Source organism: Coturnix japonica, chromosome 4 (genome assembly GCF_001577835.2).
Source record: "Coturnix japonica isolate 7356 chromosome 4, Coturnix japonica 2.1, whole genome shotgun sequence".
NCBI lineage: Eukaryota > Metazoa > Chordata > Aves > Galliformes > Phasianidae > Coturnix > Coturnix japonica.
Window position 1 is genome coordinate 46,315,697 of NC_029519.1, and position 23,783 is coordinate 46,339,479.

A 23,783-nucleotide genomic window follows, 5' to 3' on the forward strand; every position below is an offset into this window, starting at 1 on the left:
TAAATTGATGGATTTCTTCATGGAGCTTAAGCAACTTTGTGCTTCGATAAATACTGGCTGTGAGTATAGTATTAGCTGGCATGTTACCAGCTTGAGGTAAGATTTTGTGGATAGCTGCATGAACAAGTTACTGTTGACCCTGTTGAGCTGTAACACAAGCTGGCTGGCTCAGTGCTGTAAACTGACGAAAAGATACTGTACCTGTCTTCCTTTCAATAACTTTGTATTTTCCAAGGAGTATAAACCTGTGTCTGATCAATTTTCACTGAGCTCCTTATGCGATTACTTGTATCCCAAGTTAGGAAATCACCTTGTGTGAATTTTTAAGGCTGTCTTTAGAGTCACAATTCTATACAGAGATGGAGTGAGCAGTAAAACATCTCAGAATAGAAACTATTATCCAGGTTTTTATAAGGAAATAAGTGAGCTGTCTGTCAGTCTGTAGAGAAGGAAATTTTGCTTACAGCTTTTTTCCTGAATAGGGAACATACTAACGGTGTCTAATAATCCTTTGTCGATAGCATTCAGTGCCACCACCAACAAGTGGTGCAAGTGGTTAGCTGTGATTTAAGAGGCCTCAATTATCAAAATGTGTGAGATATCAAATGTAAGATCCATATGGTTTTATCGTTTTAATTTTAAAGCAAATAAGATTAATAGAACTTCAAGGGTGATGAGGCTCAAATTGCATTAATTGCCATTGGAAATACGATTTCTCTTTTAACTTGTGAAAAATAAGTTTTTACTCCATAGTGCACTGTAACTGAAGATAAACTAAATAAAGACATGAAGTACATTTCTCTATGTAATTATTAATGTACTGATTAAACAAAGCATAGCTTCTAAGAGTGCAAGTAATACCTCTGTCTTAAGTAAATTGTCAACAAGTGCCAAGCTTTAAATTTCTGTCAAGATGTCTACAATCCTCAGTCAACCTTTCTGTTTTATTGACCTTACACTTCTTTCTCATGATGAAGTGGCACTTTGAAGATTGGCACTATGTTGAAAAACTGAACTGGAAATCCTGGTTTTGGCTGTGTTTTACTCTAATTGCTATCACACAGCCTTTTTGATCCTAGAGGAATCTTTTTGATACAGCAGAAGGCTGATTATAGTTTGAATGCTTTGAACGTTGCCTTTAGTAGCTATGTTTTAGTGGGGGAGCTCACTGCAGACACTACTGATGGTTGATATTTCTCTATTTTCAGCACTTCTTTTATTTGTAGTGATGAATGGTGAGTTTCCAAAATAGTTGTAGCTTTCAGAGTTTTTTATTTGTCAGGTGTATTTGTGCTTAAATCTGTGAGGGACTAGAATGAAAGGTCAGCATGCCATGAAGATTACTTTCCAACTCAGCTTACCTTCTCTGCCTTTGGGTGGGTAAACATACTTTAACACTCATGAAATCTCATTTCTCTTCTGCATTGAGTTTTTTGAGGGTCTTTCCTGATTTACAGGTCCCCTGGCTCCCCTTGGATTCTCTGTTTTGTTTTGGAATCTCTCACTTTCCAAACATGAGACAAAGTAAAACTTTCCACCATAGCATAAGAGCAGTTCCTTTGAATTAGTCATTGGTGCTATTTACTCTGTCTCGTTCACTTATGGTAAAGCTTCTCAGCAGATGTAGTACAACAAGCTTAATAAATGGTTCATGGCCTTTATAGCCAAAGATATAATAATATTATTAATTGTGTCTGTTTAAATTATTGAACAAATTCAGTGTAAAATTTTGATGTTGGAGATAATAACTAGAAGACAGACTCCTCAAACTGAGGCTGGAATGTTGCCTGGAGACGACGGACTTGTGAGAGTAGTTTTGCACACAAGCAGGAGTAACAAATTATAACCAAACATTTGCAGGTTGTGCATTTGCTCACATCCAGTTGTGCTGGATGAATTCACATTAGGAGAATGTTGCTTGCTTTTTTTATTTTTGATTTTTTTCCTACATTGTATATTGCTGTCACATGGGATAAAAGCAAATCCTTGTATAAACTCATAGCCTGGATTAACCTATCAATCCTGAGTAGCATACAAAGAAAATGAAGTTCCATAGAGCTGCTGCTAAGTGACCACATGTTCTTGGAAGTGAAACTGGTAGTTAAGTTTGAAGGGACCTTTACTGAGTGTACAGCCTTTCCAGTCTCTGATGGAGTACACCTGCCCTGCAATCTGGTCATGGTTTGGATGATGCATATAAAGTACAGTGTATCTGTCACACAGAAAAAGCCTCTTCATTCTGGGTTCTTAAAGGCTCTTTTTTACCTTTCCATATAGGAGGAGATACTTTTCACTGTTGGGAATGAGCCAAGCACCAAGGAACTCTCTTGTTATCAGCTTTATATACTCCTATATGTCTAGGTGAGAACATATCTTCACAATGCAGTTTAAAAAAAAAGTGCCATATCCTTTCCCCTCAATCTTTGAGTTGAAGTTTGTTTTATATTTGTACTTTGTGCTGGTTATGTTCTCTGAGAGCAGGAGTTATTCTCACAGATTTGAGGAAGTTGAATAAATTATTAAGAAGCTAACTTCTGCTTTGTTGTACTTCTACTGTGTTTGTTATCCTTTCTTGTTCTCAGTTAGCTTCTTTCTTCAGATTTTTGTGTTTCTTTAGCACACCTTCTTTGCATGTTCAGTTATTCCTTTTCCTTACTTTTACCTCTAACTCTTATATTTGATTTGTATATTTTACAACAATTTCATTTTGATTTATCCATAGGATGGAGTGGATGAATTCTTAGATTTGGACAGATTAAGTATGAAAAATGCTTGCAAATCACTAAAATTATGCTCATAGGACTTTCTAGGGATTGAAAAAGGAGTATGCAATCTCAATAATAAGCAAATTAGCCAGAGAAATTCATTAATACCTTATTTTTTAAAAGCAAATAATGATATAAATAATGACTTTCTGCGCTTATCTCATTTGACTGAAGTTCAGCCAAGGGTAAAAAAAGGTGTCGTATTAGTTTAGCAGTGTGTTTGGTAATATTAAATCCCAAAGTTGACTTGCAAAATTGCAGAATCACAGGAATTTGAAGGGACATCTAGAGACCACCCAGGCTAACCGCTGCTGAGGCAGGTTCCCTACAGTATGTTGCACCAGAAAACTTCCAGGCTGTTTTTGGACAACTCCTCAGAAACAGACTCTGCAGCTTCTCTGGACAGCTTGTTCCAGTGCTCTGCCACCCTCACAGTGATGTTCTTTGTCATTTTCATATGTGTACCAGTGTGCATCTATTGCCCCTTGTCCAGTTGCCAGCCACAGCCAAAAAGAACCTGGCCTCATCCACTTGACACCCACTCTTTAGAAATTTATTAATGTTGAGAAGACCCTCTTTCAGGCTTCTCCAGGCTGAACAGCCCCAGATCTCTCATTCTTTCCTCATAAGAGAGATGTTCCAGGTCCCCAGGCATCTTTGTTGTCCTTTCTAGTTCCCTATCTTTTTTTTTCTAATTGAGTAGCCCAGAACTGGATACAGTACTCCAGATGTGGCCTCACCATGACAGAAGAGAGGGGTCAGAAGAACATCCCTTGACCTGCTGGCCATGATCTTTTAATGCACCCCAAGATATCACTAGCCTTTTTGCCCAAAGGGCACGCTGCTGTGCTCAGTTTTGTCAGAGAAATGTTTGCGTTCTTGTTGTTTGCTAGCTATGGTTTTCTGTTGCACACTGCATCCATTTTAACTATACTGAGAGAACTGATGTGCAGTGGAGAGCTGGGATGCTGGTGTCTCAGTTCGAGGCTTGAATTTATACTTTGTAGAACAAAAGAAGTGTGAGCTGATTGCAAGAATAATTTGAAGTCTGCTTGATTATAATTTATAATGCCAACAGTTAAATTAATATTGCCCATTACTGTACGTTAGATTTATCTTTTGATCATACTGACTGTCTGAAAAAAGGTCTGAAACCATATACTGTGTATATGTTGCTAATGCAGATATTTTGATTGCAGATTCCTGTGGTAAGCTTAGCCAGTAAGTGGAGAGTTGTCCTCTGTTAATCAAAATGCTCTGGAGAGTCTGCAAGCAGCACAGTGTAATGTCAGCAAAGAATTTCTACTCTATTACTAACTGCTAAGAAAAAATATGCATTAACAAGATTTCATCCAAATAAATTTGTTTTTCTACCATTTTAAATAGAGTAATGATATATAACTATTGAGCAGATTGACTTGCTTAAGAAACACAACTGGCTTCTAGTTGGCATGCAGGATTTTGTGAAGTGATTCATCACAGCTGCTAGATGCCAAGGTTAGGGGCATGTTCCATACTGGCAGTCCCGACTGTACTTGCATAGGTTGTTCTGGAAAGGAGGGGGTGAATGGGGCATGAGAAGGGAAAGGAAAGCAGTTTTCAGTTCAGTTACTGTGATTTTTGGAGTATACTGTGTACCAAAATGTCAACTTCATCAAATGAAGTCAAAGGCAGGCTTTGTGGATTTATGATGCTTATATTGTATCTTGGCTTTTTGGTTTTTTTTGTTTTCGTAATTTTTCTCTTGTTGACTTTTCCAAGTAAAGAACGAGGCCTTGTCAAAGAATGGGGAAAAAACCATTCTTCAACAGTTATGTGCATTTGTTCAAAATAATTTTGAAGAGGAAGATGGTTGTTACACTTGCATGATTTGTTGGCTCCTCTAGGATGGATGTTGGGAGGAAAGAAACCAGGGATTGGAACCAGGGACCCGCAGTAAAAAAATTAAGCAGCTAATTCCTCTGTTTGTGATCCAGTTTATGCCCTATAAAACAAGAGAAAATCATTTCCTCTTAAGAAGGTCACTTAAAAGCTAGTCATTGAGTTATCACTAATCCTATACTCAGAAGAAGAGTCATCAGAAGATGCAGTGAGTTGTTTGGGAATGTTGCACAATAGGAGGGAAATGCCCAAATTTTGTGAGTTAAATGGTAGCCCAGCTGGATTTAATCACTGAAAGGCCAAAATAATAAGGAAAGCGTAGACAGAGATAATTAAAGGATAAGTTTGACCTTTGTTAGTACTGTTCAGTTCCACTCTGTGGGTAAGGGTGCAATTAACGCTTTAATTCTGTGTGCAGTAACCAGAAGTAACTACAACTACTCAAAGTGTTCAAAGAAATCACAATTTTTCTTAAAACTTAGTGGAATTACATTGATGTGGGAAAAAGTGCCTATTAGGTAGAATTTGGGGACATTCTTATGACCAGTAGCAATTTAATATAGTTTCTTGGGTTTGAACAGTGACACTTCCAATTATTCCCTAAACCATGGTGTATCCACTGAGTTTGCAGTGAGTTATGAACTGAGGTTGTAAACTTCTTTCTGAATTTGTTCAAATAATGAATAGACAATGTTTTCTGCCTACTGCATCTGCATGGGTCCTTCAGTAGAACCAAAGTGAGGTCTCTCTTGAGACCATCAGTGCCTTTCTTACACAAGTCTGTGTCAGGCATGTAGATTAACACATATTGTACTAATATCATGTTTGAAAAGGAGAGCTTGAAGTGGGAGCGTGTAATTTAATAGAAACTCATAAAATCAGGCAAGAACATCAGTTGGGAGAACTTTAGAAAGCAACAAGAATGCCTAACTGAATGTAATTGTTGAGTCCAACATGCTGTACTGTGTGAGAAGAAAGGCTGGGTCAAAACTTCAAGCAGAAACCTTGAAGCAACATTACTGTTGGAGCTGCACAAAACTTGCTGCACCTTTGACTTTGTAAATGGGAAGCTTCACAGGGGTAGGTTTTCAATAAGTGTACTGATGAGATCTTTCAAAGTAAGTGGGAGATAACAGTTTGCACATGTTGGGTTTGAACTGGAAATACTTCTGACCATACGATCACAGTCAAAAGGTGAGCTCACAGAAAGGAGGCTTTGTCTCCTGAGATGAGCTCGTGACAGATGGAACAAATGCAAATTAAAGGTTGCTGTTGATTTTTATAATGACATTTTAAAGTATCTATATATGTCTGAATATAACCTTTTCACTGACATCATGCTTTGTGAGCGTGGGGAGCTTGGCACTGTGTTCACTGATTAGATCCATTTTTATTATGGTTACAGCCTCATTCAGTACTAATTGAAGTATGAGTTCTTTGGCAAGCTTTACTAAAAGTAGGATAGAAAAGTCAAGTGAAGTAGTGATTAAAATTGCAAAGAAGTAATTCTTGCTTGTTTGCAGTAGTTTCTTGAACTGTAAGATGCTTGTATTGTAGTTCCTAGGTACTTCATAGTCAACAGTTTTTGGGTCTCAGTAGCTCCCTCAGTATGCAGAATCAAACACTGGATGTTTTCTAAGTGTGTAGTGTGAACAGCAACTGAAGCATTTCAAGTTCTCTACAACACTGAAATACTTTCAGCAAAACAATTCTGTTAGGAACAGAATGATTTGTATGACTTATCACCTCAAACTGAGAGCCTTGGTGAAAGCTGTGTAAGGGTATGAACTGGTTAATATGGTAAAATCCCAGGTATTTGAGATTCTGCTGTTTTTAATCAGTGACGGCAAGCAAATATATTACTGCCGATGGGATGAATGACAAGAAGCAGTCCAGGTTTATGCATTGGTTTGCTGTTCAGAATAAGCAGTAGAAGAATGGCACTTGGAAAACAGCTGCTGGTAGACAACATTGAAATTCCTCCTTTTGGGGGCTAGCTTTTCTTACCAGATACCTCAGAGGCCTGGAAATTTTGTAGTTCTTATGAGCCAGCTGGTAACCAATGGAAATGTAATTTGCAAAGCAGTCACTTTCTAACACAACTTCCTTTGTCTTTGATCCCTTGGTGTAAATTGTTTCATGCTGAAAGCCTTTTGTATGAGAGATACTAATGACTTTATTATTTCTTGATCCATTTTTTAATTACTTTGCTTGTGTGTGCGTAAGATGAGCAAAGGCATAAAATTGGAATTGACCAACACTTCTGTGTATCTGAAGATTCAGGAAGTAGGTGATGGTTACAAATGTTTTTTCTTCTTCTTTTTTTTTTTTTTTTTTTTTCCCTGAGCTACTTTAGCAATCTTACAACTGTACCTTATGAATGGTGAGCTGCTGAGTGGTTATACCACCAAGAACCAACCCTCACTGTTTCTGAACACAAGAATTTTCTGTAATCCTTTCCAGTTTTCTCATGATCTTAGCCTTAAAAATTTCTCTTTGCCTCGATTTGCTTTTAAATTTTTAAACAGCAGACCATGCTCCCCACCTGAATCCTATAGTCATTTAGCAGAATTTACTGTGAAGGGAGTGGAGTGCAGGTGAACCCCCTGAAGTACATGATATATGTAGACCTTGTTCTTCTGGGACTCCATGTTGGTCTGCCAAAATCAGGGAGGAAATGGAGACAAGAGAAATTCTTGGCTTCTGAGTCATACTTGAGGATTAAGCCACAGATGCCCTTTAAGTTGTTCTAGATGGGATCATGGAAATTAGATGTGACGGCATAGAGCTCTTGGTCAGTGGAGATGTCCTGATCTAGAGTCATGTGAGATTCACTTGCCTGAAAGGCTTGTCCAAAACAGCAATGTTTCTCTTGCCTCAAGTAGAACTGGAGGAATTTTGCTTTAGTTGAGGTTATTGAAACCCAGAGGGAAAGCTGAGTTAGAGACCCCTTAGAGGATAATGTTCTGAGAAAATTGTTCTTTTGATGCCTTGATTTGAAACTTATGTTTCTCATTAACATGAGCTGCAGGGTGTGTTGAGATCTGTCACAGGCAAAGGCTTGCATTAGTTGGCAAGCAGTGTGAATCCACTGCATGGGTGTGTAGGGTTAAAAAGCGAAGTCAGAAAAGAAAGGAGACATTGGAACTGAGTATCTGTTAGTAATTTCTGAGCCACAAGATTTCAGGAAAATTTTGTACTCTGCTGATTTTCAGGAAACCAACGATCCTGACAGATAAACCAAAGCACGGTGATGTTAGATTACAGGCTTCAAATATTTTCTTTTAGGGAAATATTTTTCTTCCCAACTGAACATCAGAGTTCTGATGAAACCTGTCGGTAGGAATGAGAAACCACTGTGCGTAAGACCACCTTCTTTTTGTTTTTCTTTTTTCCACCTCCCTGGAATGATGAGGGGAACTGCTGGTTGTTTTTTTTTCCCCCTCTGGAGGATTTGCAGGGTGGTGTAGTACTATTGAAGAAGTGAATCCTCTGAGCGGAAGGCTTCAGATCTTGCTGTCTGCAATGGAGTTACTGGAAATATCACAGAATCACAGAATTATCAAGGTTGGAAAAGACTTAGAAGATCATCTAGTCCAACCATTACCAATACTTCCAGGCTAAATCATATTCCTCAGCACCACATCCAAGCATTTCTTGAACACTCCCATGGTCGGCGACTCCACCACCTCCCTGGGCAGTGCATTCCAATGCCTGACTACTCTTTCTGAAAAGTAATACTTCCTAATGTCCAGCCTGAATCTCCCCTGATGCAGCTTAAAACCATTCCCTCTAGTTCTGTCACTGATTACACGAGAGAAGAGGCCAACCCCCAGCTCACTACAACCCCCCTTCAGGAAATTATAGAGAGCTATCAGTTACCTCTAATCAAATTTCTTCTGGTAGCCATGATAGTTATGTTCAGGGAGAGAATGTGGAGTAATAGGAACACTGTGTTGATGTGTTTCACACCCAACACAGACTTAGAATAACCTGTTTTACTGACTAGATTGTGTATTTCTTCTGTTTATTTTGGGTATCATTTTCTTTCTTGGTAATTTTATTTTTTTTCTTTATTTTTATTTTGGTGAAGAAAAGGAGGTAAGATAGCAGAATTCCTAAATTCTGTGATGCCAGCATGTGATGTCATTTGATATATTGCTCACTGCAGCAAGCCTGGATAAACTGCAAGATATGCATGAAACTTAGAACAACATGCTGCCATATAGCTATGTCAGATTTTATTACAGAATAACAGAACCTAATTTGACAAATGAAAAGGGAGAGCCAATCAACACAAAACCAAAAATTTTTCAGTATGTGAAAATTAGCTGGATAGTAGGCTTAAAACGTTTGGTAACTATTCTGACCTCCTTCAGTGATTGCTTGTAAATCTTGTGAAAAGAATGCAAAATTATTTATTTGCTTTCTGAGATGTTGAGTCAGTGCTTTTTACTGAGTTCAGTGCATGTCAAGAACAGAATCTATTTACTCAGTCTTATGGAATCTGAGGTACAAATGACGTTAAGTGGAGTACTCTACCAAAATAGACTCCTTTCAGATTTTTGTTTGCTTGTCTTGTACAAAATAATTCTAGTGATAAATGTGTTTGCAGGCTCACCAGACCTAGCAGAAATGGTTGTTTCCAGTGCATGGCTGCTAACATAAATTTACTGGTGGGTTTTTCAAATGGAATAAAATACTAGAAAAGAGAAACAGTGATTAAAGGGAGAAGACATAGAATGATTCACTTGGACTTTGCATGGTGTTGATATATGTATGTGAATGTATTTTAGAACTGTGCCCTTAGTACTCCTAAAGACATGGCCTTGAGAAGGAAATTTTTCTCTGATGAAAATGATCTTTGATAGTCTAGAGGGCTAAAAAGCGTAACTTGGTCTAATTCCTCATGGTTTATTTGCTTTTTAAAGTGTTGCAGGTACAGTTGAAGAACATACGAATTCTTATTATATAGTTCTGAATCCTTAATATCTATTAGAATAATAGTAACATTATCTTTTTCTGCTAATCTTGCTTTGTTTTCTTCTTGTTCGGATGCTTGTTGCTATATCAAAAATATATATGCAAAATATATATATTTTGGAATAACCAAAATATAAGCTTAGCTCATTTAATTACCTGCTGAGTTACCTCTAATGTTCTCACTCTTTACTGCATTTCTTATTTCTTCCGCTGAGACCCTATGTTCTTGTTGAAATCTAATACAAAAAATCAGTTAATCAGGTTCTCAAATGAGATCAGAATTTGATAGAAACATATGATTGTACCTACCATGTGCAAAGAGAAGACTAATGGGCCACTCAAGTAATCTTTTTTTTCCTATATTGCTGACTGTATGATGAGTGATGGGTAAGAGTCTTCAAAGAAATAAAACATTTGTTACTCATTTCAATGACATAAAGGGTATAAAATAACTTTTCTTCCTTTTGAGCAACTATCACCAAATAAAAACTGCATTTCAAATGAGGTAATGTTGCTTCTGCTAAAAACTTCGTGAAAGTCTGTTTTAAAACGTGACCTGGATATCTTTGAGGCACCATTTTTCATCCAGTCTAAGTCTTTGCTTACTTACATGACTTCTGAGGGGACCTTTAAAAGGTAAGGAAGAATGAGAAATGGTTTCCATAAAAAATATTTATAAACCTCTATCTGGGAAAAAATATTTGCTCTTTGTCAGTATAAAATATTCTGAGAAAGATTAAATACTTGCATGACACAGACTCAGAATATAGAAGTAGCTTAGTTTTGAGAATTGCTGTATTCTGTATTGACTTGGACAAGGCTCTGTTGCCACTGAAGAAAGTATTAGATCCTTGACTGGTAGGTCCTAAAATTCATGCTCAAAAACATATTCTTATGAACAAAGCATTTGTTTGAAGAGTGATTAACTGAATGGTCAGCTGTACAACATCTGTTAGAGCCTCATTCACAACATGTATGTGAAGACTGCTTAGTGTAAGTTCTCATATTCTTTTCTTTCATTAGGTAGCAAGTAATGTGGGTTTTGTGAAATCTCTGTGCAGAAAAAGATTTTTTCTAAGGTACATTTCCAAGGTAGTCATACAAAAATAACTTGTTATGATAGCAAATTTAGAATGAAGTCATAAAGTACTTTAACCTTCTGCAATTGCCAATGAAAACAAAAACTGCAAAATTGCTTTCTCTGACCTACTGTCTCGCAGGTGGTCTTAGTCATTTACAGAAGTTACTCTGCATAAAGCAATTATGTTTGGTGGAACGCATATGGATATGGAGGCCCCTCCTTAATAATCTTGACTCGATCCAGCTTCCAGCTATCAGGTTCTTAGCCCTCTTCTCCTACAGACCCTCCGGCCCTGACACATACCCAAAGAGCCCAGCACTTTTCAGATGGCTATTTAGAAGTAGCATTGGAGGGGGACAAACAATTAAAATAGACATATAGCATTTTACTTGATAAAGACTGGAACTGATTCTTATTCAGTGAGACCTAAAAATCAATATGGCAGTGCCAGACTTTTCTCAGACAGCGTGTTTTGGCTTACCCTGGGACCTATATCTAATAACAGCAGTCCCACAATTATGAAGTGCAAGACCTGTGCATCTAAACTTTTATCTCAGTGACAACAAAGCGCGTGCCAGATGCAATGTATTGTGCTTTCTCCTGACAAGTGCAAGGCACAGTAATGTAGCTGTTGCATGGGAAAGGCTGAAGTAATCAAATAAATCTGTGTTTTAGTCTGTTCATACTTGTAGCTAAGAAACAGGCTAAAGAGTGGGGGGAAAAAGATGATGGATGATAGCTTTTATATCTGTTCTCTTTTAATCACAGTGCTTTATTAGGTCAGAGGCTTGGCTTCTAGACAAAGGAGGGAGAGCGAGGCTCCTGCACAAAACATCCAGACTTGTTCTCCAGAGTTCTACTTTTCCCTGAAGTTCCCAACCTGACTCCTACTAAATCCAATGGGGTTTTTTTGTTGTTTTTTATTTTTTTCCTTGGTCCCTGTTTCATCTTACTTCAGAGCTTCATGAAACCATTGCCTTTTTATTTATTTATTTTTTTCCTTAGGGCACTATCAAATGGGGGAGCTGAAATTAGATGATCTCCAAGGTACTTTTCAACCCAGGCCATTCTATGGTTCTGTGATTGTGTGATTTTCAGTGCAGTTCAGTGAGAGACTGTTGTCTGTTTATCATTTTCTGAGTGATTTCTGTTTGAAAGACGATTTTGCCTGCCTATATTGAGCAGGTTGTATTCTATATATTTGCTTGTCTCTTAACATAGTTCAACAGAGTAGTTATTGTTGCAATCTTAATTTATACCACTATCCCATTAAGTATGTCTTAATTTGGAACATTTACTGTTTAATCAATATCGTTCATTTCTCTGCTCCATAATAAAGGCATCTGGGCTGTACAGCAGCAATCAAACTATTACTAATACTAGTAATAATAATAAGTACTGTAAAGAGTATTGAAGAATCTTGAGATACAAAGTTTGTAAAAATAAATAACAAAATGTTGCGTGGGTTTCAAATCCTAAGTGGAGTGAGGGACTAAGTAGCTCAAGATTTAATTTGATCTACACTGGTGTTGGCAAGAACACTTGCAAAAATCATGTGCCGACTCAAAAATTATTTCATACTTGCTGAAATGTAGGTGTTGGTGATGTTTTGTAGCTGGAGCATGGATGGTGTGTGAGACTTTCGATGGTGCAGTCTAATCAATACCATCAGTGTCAAAGAACTTTCCTTATGCCTCTTAGGTTCCAAGTGCGCTCTACGATTATTAATGATTGAAATTTCATAGAAAAATAAACATCAAATTATTTCCAAAATTTCCATGTCATACAGCTACTTCTGAGATGCATTAACATTTCCATACCATTAATCATTGTGATCTAAGCTGGGCAGGACTTTGGGGTTTTCTGACCTCTACTCCCTTCCTCCCTCCTTCCCTCCCTTTTTTCTTCTTGCTTTTTCATATACTGTAAAAATTCCAATGATAGCTTTATTTCTAAACTATTCCACTCCACATTAATACTTTGTGTACGCAGTAACTTTGTGAAGCAAAATTATCAGTGCATGGATGGAGGAGAGTAAAGGAAAATGTGAAAAATGTGAGGCTATATTGCAGTGTCCTTCAAAGCTAGACTTTTTAAATGATAGCAATATGTTTGCAGTTTGTAGTCCTCATTATGCAGAGAAGTCCCCTTATGCCAAAATCTTGTTAAGGTTCATTTTAGATATGAGCGTTCCTACTTTCATTGTAGCCATAAAGAGTAATTGTTTTAAGATAAGTTGAAATTCTGGTGCAAATGATGTATGGAGAGCATGAGAGAACACGGAAGGCTTACATATATAATGCTTTAGATGCAGTAGTTTTTTGTTGTATAATGAAGAAAACCTTCACCCTTGCTCTAGATGCTTCTTATTCTGTAGGCTCTCCTGTAAAGCTCATAATTTTTTATTATTTATATTAAAACAATTCTCCAAAATCTCACTGAAACAACTTCAAGGTCTTATTGCAATATGAAGTCAATTGAGAAATGAGAATGGCAAACCTTGGTTTTTATCTTTGTGTTATGTTTCAAATTATGTGATAACATATTAGTTTTCTATCATCTACTACTTCACTCTGTTCATGTAGGAAGCACTGTCTGTATTATGTTCAGTCTGTAAATTCTGTAGTCATTCTCCAGGTTGTTTTTTCATTTCTTAAATTTATTTACATGCACCTCTGCAGTCACACCCACCCACTCGTAACTTTTGAGTGTTAAGTAGGTCAGAACTGAAACAAAAAATACATGGCTTCACAGTACCCTAAATGTTAGTTGTCTATTTTCATTTCTGTGACACCTGTTTGCTTAAAACAGGTGTTTTCACAGAGAAATTTGGTGATGCTTGAGTCCCCCTAATACACAATGAGTGATGATAGGTTGACAGTTGGTCTAGTTAATCTTGGTAGTCTTTTCCAGCCTTAATGATTCTATGATTCTGTGAATATGTATTTGTTTGTCTATACCAAATGCCATCTGTGATCATGCTTCTCACTTATCTTCATTTTTAGCTCTTTCAGATACTTCTGAGTTCTTCCAGTTTTTTTCAAATCGCATGCTAATTAAGAAACCCTTCATTTTGCTAGCTTGCGTGTTATAAAAACTACTTTTGTGCTGCAATCTGTGCTGCAGTTATTTTTTCTCACATCATTAATTAGTATTACTATAAACGCATTACTAGTTCATGTGGGCTATTGCAGTGACTAACAGGGCCTGATAATCAGGGTACTGTCTAGCTGATTAAATAAATTTAACATGTTATAAATATGGTTTATATTACTGCTTCCCAAAAGCAAACGATTCTGCATGTTATTATCAGTTCCAAAGCCTCTTGCTGCATGTTGAGCGTTTCCAATATGTGAGGAGAAAAAGGGAAGAAAATGATTATTTACTTGCAACCTAATTGCTTTACTCAGATACTTCTTTATATGATACCCCCTGTCCAACCTGAGAACAAGAACATGTTCTATAGCCTTCTGTTAACCCTTACCAGAAAACACTGCTTGTGAAGTGCTTTAACAAAATTTTCAAATAACTTGCTGAGAAATGCATGAGTTCTGTTTCTCTATCCTTGAGAAGACAGAAAATATGTGCATAAATGAGGTTTGCAAGCTTAATGAAGGAATGTATTCAAGGAAACTTGACTGTACAAAAAAAATGTCAGTTGAAGAATCTCAGGAAAAAAAGTTTCAGTTTTTCTAGCTACCAAACCTCTTCAGGGATTATAGAGGTTACTTAAATCCAGGTTTTTATAATGTATAGAAGTTTATGGTAGACAGAATAGATCCAGTGAAAGGAAACAGAGAACAGGACTCTGTATGGCTTATAACTGTGATAAACCACCAAAATCACTCACTGGTATTTACCATCATTGTTGGTAAGGCTCAGACAGCTCTTTGTGTTGGGTTTTCTTCTTATGGAGAGATGTCCTTGTATGTTAACAAAGCTGACTCCAGTAGAAGAAACTGTGGCTACATCATGGAAATATTTGCTTTCCGGGGAGTTCTTAAAAGAATAAGCTTCTTGTCATAACTGACAAGCATTTCAATATTTCTTCCTCAGCTTTCTGTGCTCTTCTTCATTTTGTACTTTAGAAGAACAAATGATGTTAATCATTGTCCATGATTGCTTACGCAGTTTTATTTTTGATCAGGATGAAGATGTGTTACCATCTAGCTCCTAACCCTCTTATTCAGCCCTTCAACTGAATAAAGCTGGTGAGGCCATTCACCAGAGACCTAGTTACTAAGTTTATGCTTTGTTCTACTAATAGCCTCATGATTGTGCTCCAGCTCATGCTTGTCTGACATCCAAACAGATGGCATGTACGTCTGCTTTAGATACGCTCTGGAACATGATGAAAAGGAATGCCTGAGCCTTAGGGTGGACCTGATTGAACACCATGTGATCAGGGACAGCAGTGCATCATGTGTGCCTGATCTTTACACTAAAAGTGCCATACTGACTTACGTAATTAACATGGGACAGTCACGTCTGGAGAAGTTCCACATTCAGTAGTGGATGATGGGGAGGAAGAGTCCTTTTCTTGGCACTGGGTGCACATGAAACAGCTGTGAGTTGTATTTTAGGGTACTTGCTGGGTAGTATCTACATAAGTTATACATGAGACCAGATTTCCTTGTTTTCCTGGGTCTAATGAAATAAACGTGTGTGTGTGTATATATATATATGAATACAGATGTGTAGTTAAACATCTCGTTGTTTGCCTGTGACGTGACAGGAGGAGATTATAGCATCACTGCCCTGGTAAAGCCTCCTGAGAGCTTGCCAAGAGGAAGAACAGTTGTCTAACATTATCTTTCTGTAGAAGTGTATCCAGGAGAATACAATTTGAGACCTTCTAGAATTAGTTAAGGCTAGTTCACCTGTAACTATTTCAGAACCTACTGATGCTTCCAAAATCACTATTTTCAGTTTCATTAGGTCCTGGAGTGTGTCCAAAGAATGGTAAAAGCTGTGTAGGGCCTGGAGCATGGATCTTACTGGGGATTGCTGTGGGAACTGAGACTGGGATCATTTAGACTAGAGGAGAGGAGGCTCAGGGAGACCTCTCTATAGCTGCCTGAATGGAGTTTGTGGCAAGGCAGGGCCACTTTTCCCAAGTAACAGTGATAGGATAAGAGGTAATAACTTTAATTCATGCCAGGGGATGTTCAGGTTGGGTATTCGGAAAACCTTCTGAGAAAAAGTGGCAGTGTGCTGGAACAGAACTCGCTTCTCTTTGAATTCTTGTAATACCAGCTTAACAGTCATGATGGAAAAGGGGTATTGCTCAGCTGTAGCTATTTGGGAGGAGGCTTCTGAATAGAGGCTTGGCAGAAGAAGGGGTCTTCAGTCTGTGCTAGTGAGTCAAGAGGACTAATGGGTGTGATAGAAAGGAATAAGACATAGGACTTGGTTTCTGAGGGCAAGGGAAGATTTTCTCCTAAGCATCTCTGTTCTTGATTGTCCTTACAAAGCCAGCTGCCTCCGTCTTCACCCTACCCAACCCACCCCAAACTTCTTACCATAATAAGTGCCTCAACTTTTAGGTTTGACCTAAGGATGCTGATGTAGTAATTTTTTCCTATACAAAGAAAACTCAGGGTTGTAAGCTTTAGCTGCTTAGGATATTGGTTCTTAGCTGAGGTGACTCCTCTCCTGCGTTTTTTATTTTACTTCTTTTCTTCAACTCTGTCTGCACAGCCAACTTATTTATCTCTGCAGCTCTGGGATAAGATTACAGGACAAGTCCAGAGGATAGCTGTTTCCTTTCTGACTGTGTTCTAATATTTGTCTGAAAGTGTGGTCTTTTTCTAATTAAAGATTTCTTAAATAGATGAAAATTGCCAGGAAACTACCTGCCTATCTTGCAGTATATTTTTCTTCTAATTGTCAATTACTTTACCAGTTTGGTAATTCCTGTGTAGGAACTGAAAGTTTTCTATGCCAAGAGAAACTGCTGTTCCAATTTGATACTTGCACAAGAAAGTTATTCTTGTGCTGAAATATGTTCTTGCTTATTTCTGAGGAAGGATGATTCTCACACTTATTTCTGATAATTTGCAGTCTGAATCAACTTGCCTTAAAATATAAGGACTACTGAGAAAGTTACATTGATAGGTTAACAGCTTTAAATTAGTACGTTTACAAAAATCATGGCATATGTGATAAGCTTTTATAGGAGTATTTTTCTGTTTAACTATAGAGTAAATTATATTTTTCCTCCAGTTTCTACTGATTTCTAAGGGGCTACCCTTAGCTAGTCTCTTTGTCTAACTCAGGAAAACCTGATTAAAAAGTACGTAAGTTGCAGGTATCAAAGAATGAGACCCTAGTCCTTAACACTGTGACTTTTGTTATAGTGCGGAGTTTCTTCTACTCTCTCTGTTTCAGAATGACAGTTTTCATGCTGAATGACCTTGAAAAATAGCGAGTGGAAAATGAAAGCCTGCAGTGAATAGTTCTGGTCTCGGGTGTCTCCTGTATGCTGTACAAATGCATACAGAAAATATCTGTACAGAAAACAAAATTGCCTTTAATTAGTTAAATGCTCATACATGTCCTTAACCTGGTGGAGATAGGTTAACAATTAGTTACAAACGTTTCTTACACTAGTCACATCTCTTAAAAATATTGTGAATATGAAAACCAAACCCACAACACTGAGGTTATGCAACTTCTTAGTTTATTGAACAAGAGCTTCCAGCTACCACTTTGCAGTAGGTAAGGTAGCACTAACTAGATAACAATTAAAATTAAGCTGTATCAGGAGTGTTTTAATAAATATGAAGCTAGAAGATGGGGGAAAAATGTTTGCATGGAGCCCTTGGCTTTTTTGGAAACAATCTTGTGGTATAATGCATCAATTTAGCATGTTTTTGCAGGTTATTAGGAGACAGGATTTTGCCAGTTAATTTAGTCCTAAGGGAGAAGGTAGAAGCTGGTGCTTGTCTTGTGCTGGTCTTCAAACCCAGCCAAGACTTTCTCAATTTCCAGTGGAAACATTGCAGCAGAGATGCCAGAGTGTGTGCCTGGTCTCTGTTACCTATCACTATGCTTTATGCATTTGGGTTCATCCAGATATTACATAAGTCAGTTCACAAGATCATTGCATCACATGTGTAGTTTGCTATCTACTTCTGTGGCATTAATCAAAAGGGGAGAAATACAAGAAGCATTTGCTCAAACACCTGTCAGTAACATAACAATAACTACGTCTTTAGTCACCAGTTATCTGTTGTGACAAGACTTTCTACTAGAAAAAATGGCAAATGGAGTGTTGAAATCTTAAGTAACCTCTGTTAATTTTAAATATTGTTGTTCTGCTTCCAGTGCTGTCAGGCACCACTGGCTCCTGTAACACTGTCCTATCCAGGGACAGTGACTTTTGTAAAGTGGGCAGAAAATAAAATGTTCAAATGTCTTTGCCCAGATGAAATATGGCTTAATATTTAGTGGGAAGCTGAACCAGCTGCTAGCTATATGTGAGTAAAAGGAGGATTTGAGTATCTTGGCTTCTAATTTGTTGCTTGTTACTGGCATTACACAGGCAAATGTAGTCTTAGATCTAAAATGTAGTAATTTAAAATCATAGATCCTAATTGTGTAACATGTAATTGAGTAGCATGCCTCACCCGAATGAAGTCATTTGGAAAATAAATAAAAAGTACTCTCCGTTTTGTCTTGTGGATAGAAGATACAGTGATATATGAGACCTACCCTACTTTTGCTATTAAAACTCCTCAACAGTTGCAGAAGACTGGAAAGAGTTCTTGGCAGGCAGCCTGCCCACACTCAAGGCCACAAAGGATTGGACCAGGGTGTTGTTTTGCTGCAGTTTCTGCAGTTTTCTCTTTGCCTCAAAACGTTTTCTTAATGCATGAAAATATTGTAAACAAAAATCAGAGCTGGATTTCTCTGAAAAATGTGCCTATAGAAATGACTGAGAACTGTTTGCTGTGAAGTTAAGATGGGAAGACTTTAAGAAGGAAGCTTTTTATGATTGATGATCTGAATTATGTGTAAGGGTAAGTAATAAAGAATCAGTAACAAAGGAGGTAATTATGATAAAGAAATTAAAGGTGAGATCTGGTAGATACTTTGGAACAGACAGAAGAAACAAACCTGGGATATGAAGAGGATGGAAGGAAAGGAAAAATGGGTTCTGAAGAAAAGGAACAGAAGAAAAAATATGGAAATGTTCACAGGCTTCTCTGGAACAAGTGTATTCTATGCAAAAGGAGTTGTTAACTGTATGAGAACAGGCAGTGTGCCAATATATAAGGAATGAGATATGGAACTGAGATGCTGGAGGTAGAACTGACTGATGGAGAAGGGAGAATAATGCAAGATTGTGGTCAGTGACATCTGAAGTGAACAAATTCAAAATATCTGTTCTCTGTGGTACTTTCTTCCCTGTTTGGGGCTGTTTTGAGGGTGTGGTCACAATCTGATATAGTTTTTGGGTGTTCCCCTTAAATTGTCTATTTTTTGTCACTCAAACAGAATTTTGCCTTAAAATGCCTCATGTGATTTTCTTTTTCTTCCCCCCCCCCCTTGCTTATGTCATTTGTAGTTGTCTCAAGGTAATTAAGTATAGTCTAGAAATGCTGGTGGAAAGCCTAGAAAAATACAACTTGACTCTAAAACGTCTGTTTCTTCTCTGAAATTAAAAAAAAAAACACAAAAACAACACAACATTTAAGGAAGCAGTGGATAATGTAATAAATCATGAGCTATTAACAAGACTGTTTTACTGTTAAAATCCTGATTAGACACACCACTATTAGAATTGGTAAATTAGGAACTATGTAAACTGATATCTTACATTCATTCTGTGGAAAAGAATGATACAAGTTAAAGCCAATTTGACACTGTTAATGCATAGTGCATTATATCATAATTAATATACTCAAGGCTCTACTTTAAAAAAAGAAATCTTGTCTGGTTAGCCTGTCATGTCATGAGTGGCTGTACTTTAACAGTGTGTGCCTTAAATGGAAAGCATTTGGTAAGATGATTTGCTGTTATTTCAGTCCAATATTTCTAGGGTGCCAGACTAAATTTTGGTAAATCCTTTTTATTAAATGTGTGATAGATATTTTATCTCTTCAGCAAGCTGTACTTTAAGAGTTACAGTATCTTACGTGGCAATACTTTTCTGTTGTAGACTAGCCCGAGTCAAAAGTCTTGCCTGCTCTTCGGGCCCTTTGGACACCAAACCATTTGGTGTCAAGGCAGGGGACTACGGGTTACCTAACAGCATCTGCCTTGGGGGCAGACTGTTGCTTTCACAGCTTCAGTGGTTTTGTTCTGTGTACGTTCACTGTTCTCCAATATGTGGTCTCTGAAGTCTGCTGTAACAATGCTGATGATTTCTAGGAATCGAACAAAATTGATTATGAGCCTTCTGAACTTATGAAAGAATTTAAAATAATTTAGTCCTTATCACTTGTTTGGGAGAATATATTCCAGAAAATCTGTTTTGAAACTCCAGGAGGAAGTGCTGCAGATTTCTGTCCCAATCTTCTACTTATCACTTTGAAAGTGAAATTCAAACTCTGTAGTTTTGTTTTCATTACAACATAATGGTTGCATTTATCTAACAAAAGACTTAAGTCTAAGTGAAATTCATTCTTAACTACTGTGGTTAAGTGGTATGGAATTCTGTAATATTTTTGCTGTGCGGAAGGGTGAATCACTATGGTTAAAAGGACTAAACTGATTTAATCCTGAATTAATTAATGCTGTCCATAATACCGTGAATATCTTGTTTCACATACCACTTAGGGGCAGTGAATATAGTGGTCTTGGGAAAAGGGAAGAGAGGGAGAGGATCTTGCACTTAGTTTCAAGATCTATCCTTACTGGTGTCCAAGCACCATTTTTTATTTTTATTTTTCTTTATAAAATCACCATTCCTTTAGTTTAATCTCTGCATTGTACAAAGACAAATACTTTGAAGGCAGGAAATTGGGAACCATTTCCTAGAGATGGGGCCAAGAGATGTAAAATTCTCCTGCTGATGTGCCTCTTGGACTAGATCCTTGCCCGAAGACAACTAAAGCAATGTGTTAGGAACAAAATGGATCATTTTGTATGAGGAAAGGGATTGAGCATCGCAGGTGCTCTTTGTGTTGTGTAGGGAATCATTGGAAGATTCTCAGATACTTCAGTGATAGAAAGAAATGATGCCAGATTAAGAACAGCGATGTGATTTAGAGGCTGTTATGGGTGATGGAAGCCAATGATTTTTTTTTCCTATAGGCAATCTATGAGCTATGTTTTCTTGAATATTAAAAATTCAATAAATAAAAACTTTAGTGCAGTTTGTGTGGGATGGAGGAGAAAAGTGAGTAGTCGGCATATTGGTAGAAAAAAAAAAAAGGAAAAATTGAACTACATAAATTAGAAAATATAACCAAGTAGTCAGAATCATTCACTTTTATTTTTACCCCTTGCTTTATCCAATTTATTGTGTAAACTTTAGGAATCACACTATCTGGTGAGATTTATGAATTCACTAAGTTTCAAGACAAATTAATAGCTGCATAGCAGAGGTCAGGAATCTCCCACCTAAATTACTGAGTAGTCCCACCATTGAAATCTCCCCTCTGTTCCACATGTGTATATGTGCTTCTCCTTTATATGATGCCTTTTGGCTGGCTGTGGCAAGGAGAAGATCAGCAGGGAATAGTGAAGAAGCACAGGATAGTGAAGAAAAAATATGTACTACGGTAGGACTGAAAGAACAGAAAAATGATGAGAGGGTTTAAAAAAAAAGAAAAAAGAAATAAAAAGCTCTTGGGAGATAAGCTGTGAGGATCATAATCACTAAGAAACATAAGAGATAGGGAGAAGGCTACAGCAAAAAAGGAGCTGCAAGGCACTCAGCACAGAACTCTTACCCAGCAGAGCAGCCATGATTGGGTTCTGTACTTTGGCCCTGGCGTTTGGGTATCTTCTTGGAAGGCCAAGGTAAATAGAGACAAAGCAAGGGATTCTTCCCTATCTTTGTGAATCCTTGATCCTTTAATGTGAATCCTGGGGACAGAATTAGATTTCTAAGTATTATTGTGTGTATGATATAGTTTTTGTAACTGAATTCTTCTGGTTGGAGTGTAATGCAAGAAGGAAAACTCACTGGGAATGTTATATTCTCCTTTGTGAGAGAGGAAGTAATGTTTGTAATGTTGGATAGGGCCTGAGCTAGAGCTGTGAACAGCTGTGTTGGAGGTCCGTCCAGAGAACTGCGCACCTGAAGCAATGGATAGAGGAGAAATGAAGAGACTTGTGCTGGAGGGCTGAGACGGAGAAGAGAATAACTCTTGTTCTCCTTTCTCGTAATGCCTGGCCTCCTGGCTGCCAGATAGGAGTCCTCTCTGCACTAACCTGTGTGGCAGGCCAATAAAACCTGAAGTGACTGCGTTGGGCCCCAAGCCCAGGAGTAGTGAGGGGAGTGTTAGGCTAAATGAGAGCATAGTGCAGGAGGTGTGGTGAACGGCTCCATCGCTTAGTGGCTGTTGGCAGGTCTTGCAAGTCTAAGGGAGTACTTGCTATGGGCTAGTAGCAGAATCATGGAGATATCACAGGGGCTGATGCAGTGTATCTGTTGATGATTACTTGAAAGAGTCTTTTTTGAAAGAGAGCATCTTTGAAGCTTAGAAGGATCTTTGTAAAATGCTTTTATGGGTAGCAGTATGTAGCAGAATGTCATCCCCCTGGGTGCTGGTTGAGTTAGGTATTGCACATAAAAGTGCAGTTCCTTGCAGGACAGCTCTGACTCAAGTAAATTGTCACTCTCTCTATTCTCATGCTCTGAAAAACATTTCTTAAATTACAGCAGCAGTTACCTGTGGCTGCCATATGAGCTCAATATGGCAAATCCCCTAACCTCCAGTAGTAAATTAGAAGGGCAGCTCATTCCAAGGGACTGTAATCCCTATTAAGGCATCAGGAAATGGTATCTTCTTTCAAAAGGTTTAGTCCAGGAAGGTAGTGCATATAGACTGTACTGTGTAAGTTTGTTGTAATCCTCCACCTTGAGTGGACTTTAACACTGAGCTGAATGAAGGTGGGGTGATGATGTCTGGGATTCAGATTTAAGGCCTGACTGTGACTGCTTCATCCACGTATCTGCTGTTTATTGCGGTGTGAAATTCTAATGCTGATCTTTGCCATCTCATTGCTTTGATTTGAGCAGCGGAAATGTGTTTATTGAGAGCATTAAGCAAATGAAATAACCTGGTCTGTTTTTCAGCATACGTTATGCCTGTTTTATTTCTGGATCTCGCTGAATTAAACTAAAAGATAATAATATGCAGAGGAATAAATTAATTAAGAATACTAGGAAACTTAATGGTAAGCATGATAGTTGACAATTACTTTTGAAATCCTGATCGGATCTGGGTTTTCTAAAGAAATGGAGCAAAATTAATTTATTTGAGGCGCATGTATATATATATATATATATTTGGTAATTTTCACAATTATGTCTGATACACGGTTTTCAACTTTGAATTTCTAGCTTCGGATTTGGCAAATTATCCAAGACAGTTTTGGACTGAGGAAACTGTTTGGACTGTTTTTTTTGTTTTGTTTTTTTTTTTTTGTTTTTTTTGGAGTTTCTGTAGCAGCTGAACTTCTTTCTTTTGTGAAAACATTTTTAATGCTCTTAGTTATTCTAACATTTATAATACTCTTGAGCTTCTTTATGTGAAGTCTGCCTGACTTATTGACGACAGTCAGAATTGCTGGTTTTAAATGAAAAATGTTTCATTGATTTTAATGCTGATTGCCTGCTTTTTTGAAAATGTATAACCCCATTATGGACTGATTATAATAATTTCTGTGTTGGGCTACCTAGCTTCCAGACTACTCAAGGTAATAAAGTGGCTTGCATATGGTGCTTGTGTGTTCAATGTAGTAACACAATAGCAGTGTGTGACTAGCATTTTCAGCACATAAGTAGACTTACCAGAAGTGAGCAGATGAGGGCAGTTTTTATGCCCTGCATTTAGATTACTGAGGGTCTTGTGAATTTTACTCCCATTTACTAGAATATCTGCAGTTTAGAT

At 37.6% G+C, this 23,783-nt stretch overlaps 1 long non-coding RNA gene across 2 annotated transcripts in view; it reads left to right on the forward strand.

The window, feature by feature from the left end:
• The first annotated feature begins 2,275 nt into the window (after window positions 1-2,275).
• LOC107313529 overlaps window positions 2,276-23,783 on the forward strand; it is a 51,899-nt gene continuing 30,391 nt past the window's right edge. For both annotated transcript variants that reach the window (XR_001555036.1, XR_001555035.2), the window contains exon 1: window positions 2,276-2,361. This is a non-coding gene — a long non-coding RNA (uncharacterized LOC107313529). The remainder of the gene's footprint in view (window positions 2,362-23,783) is intronic.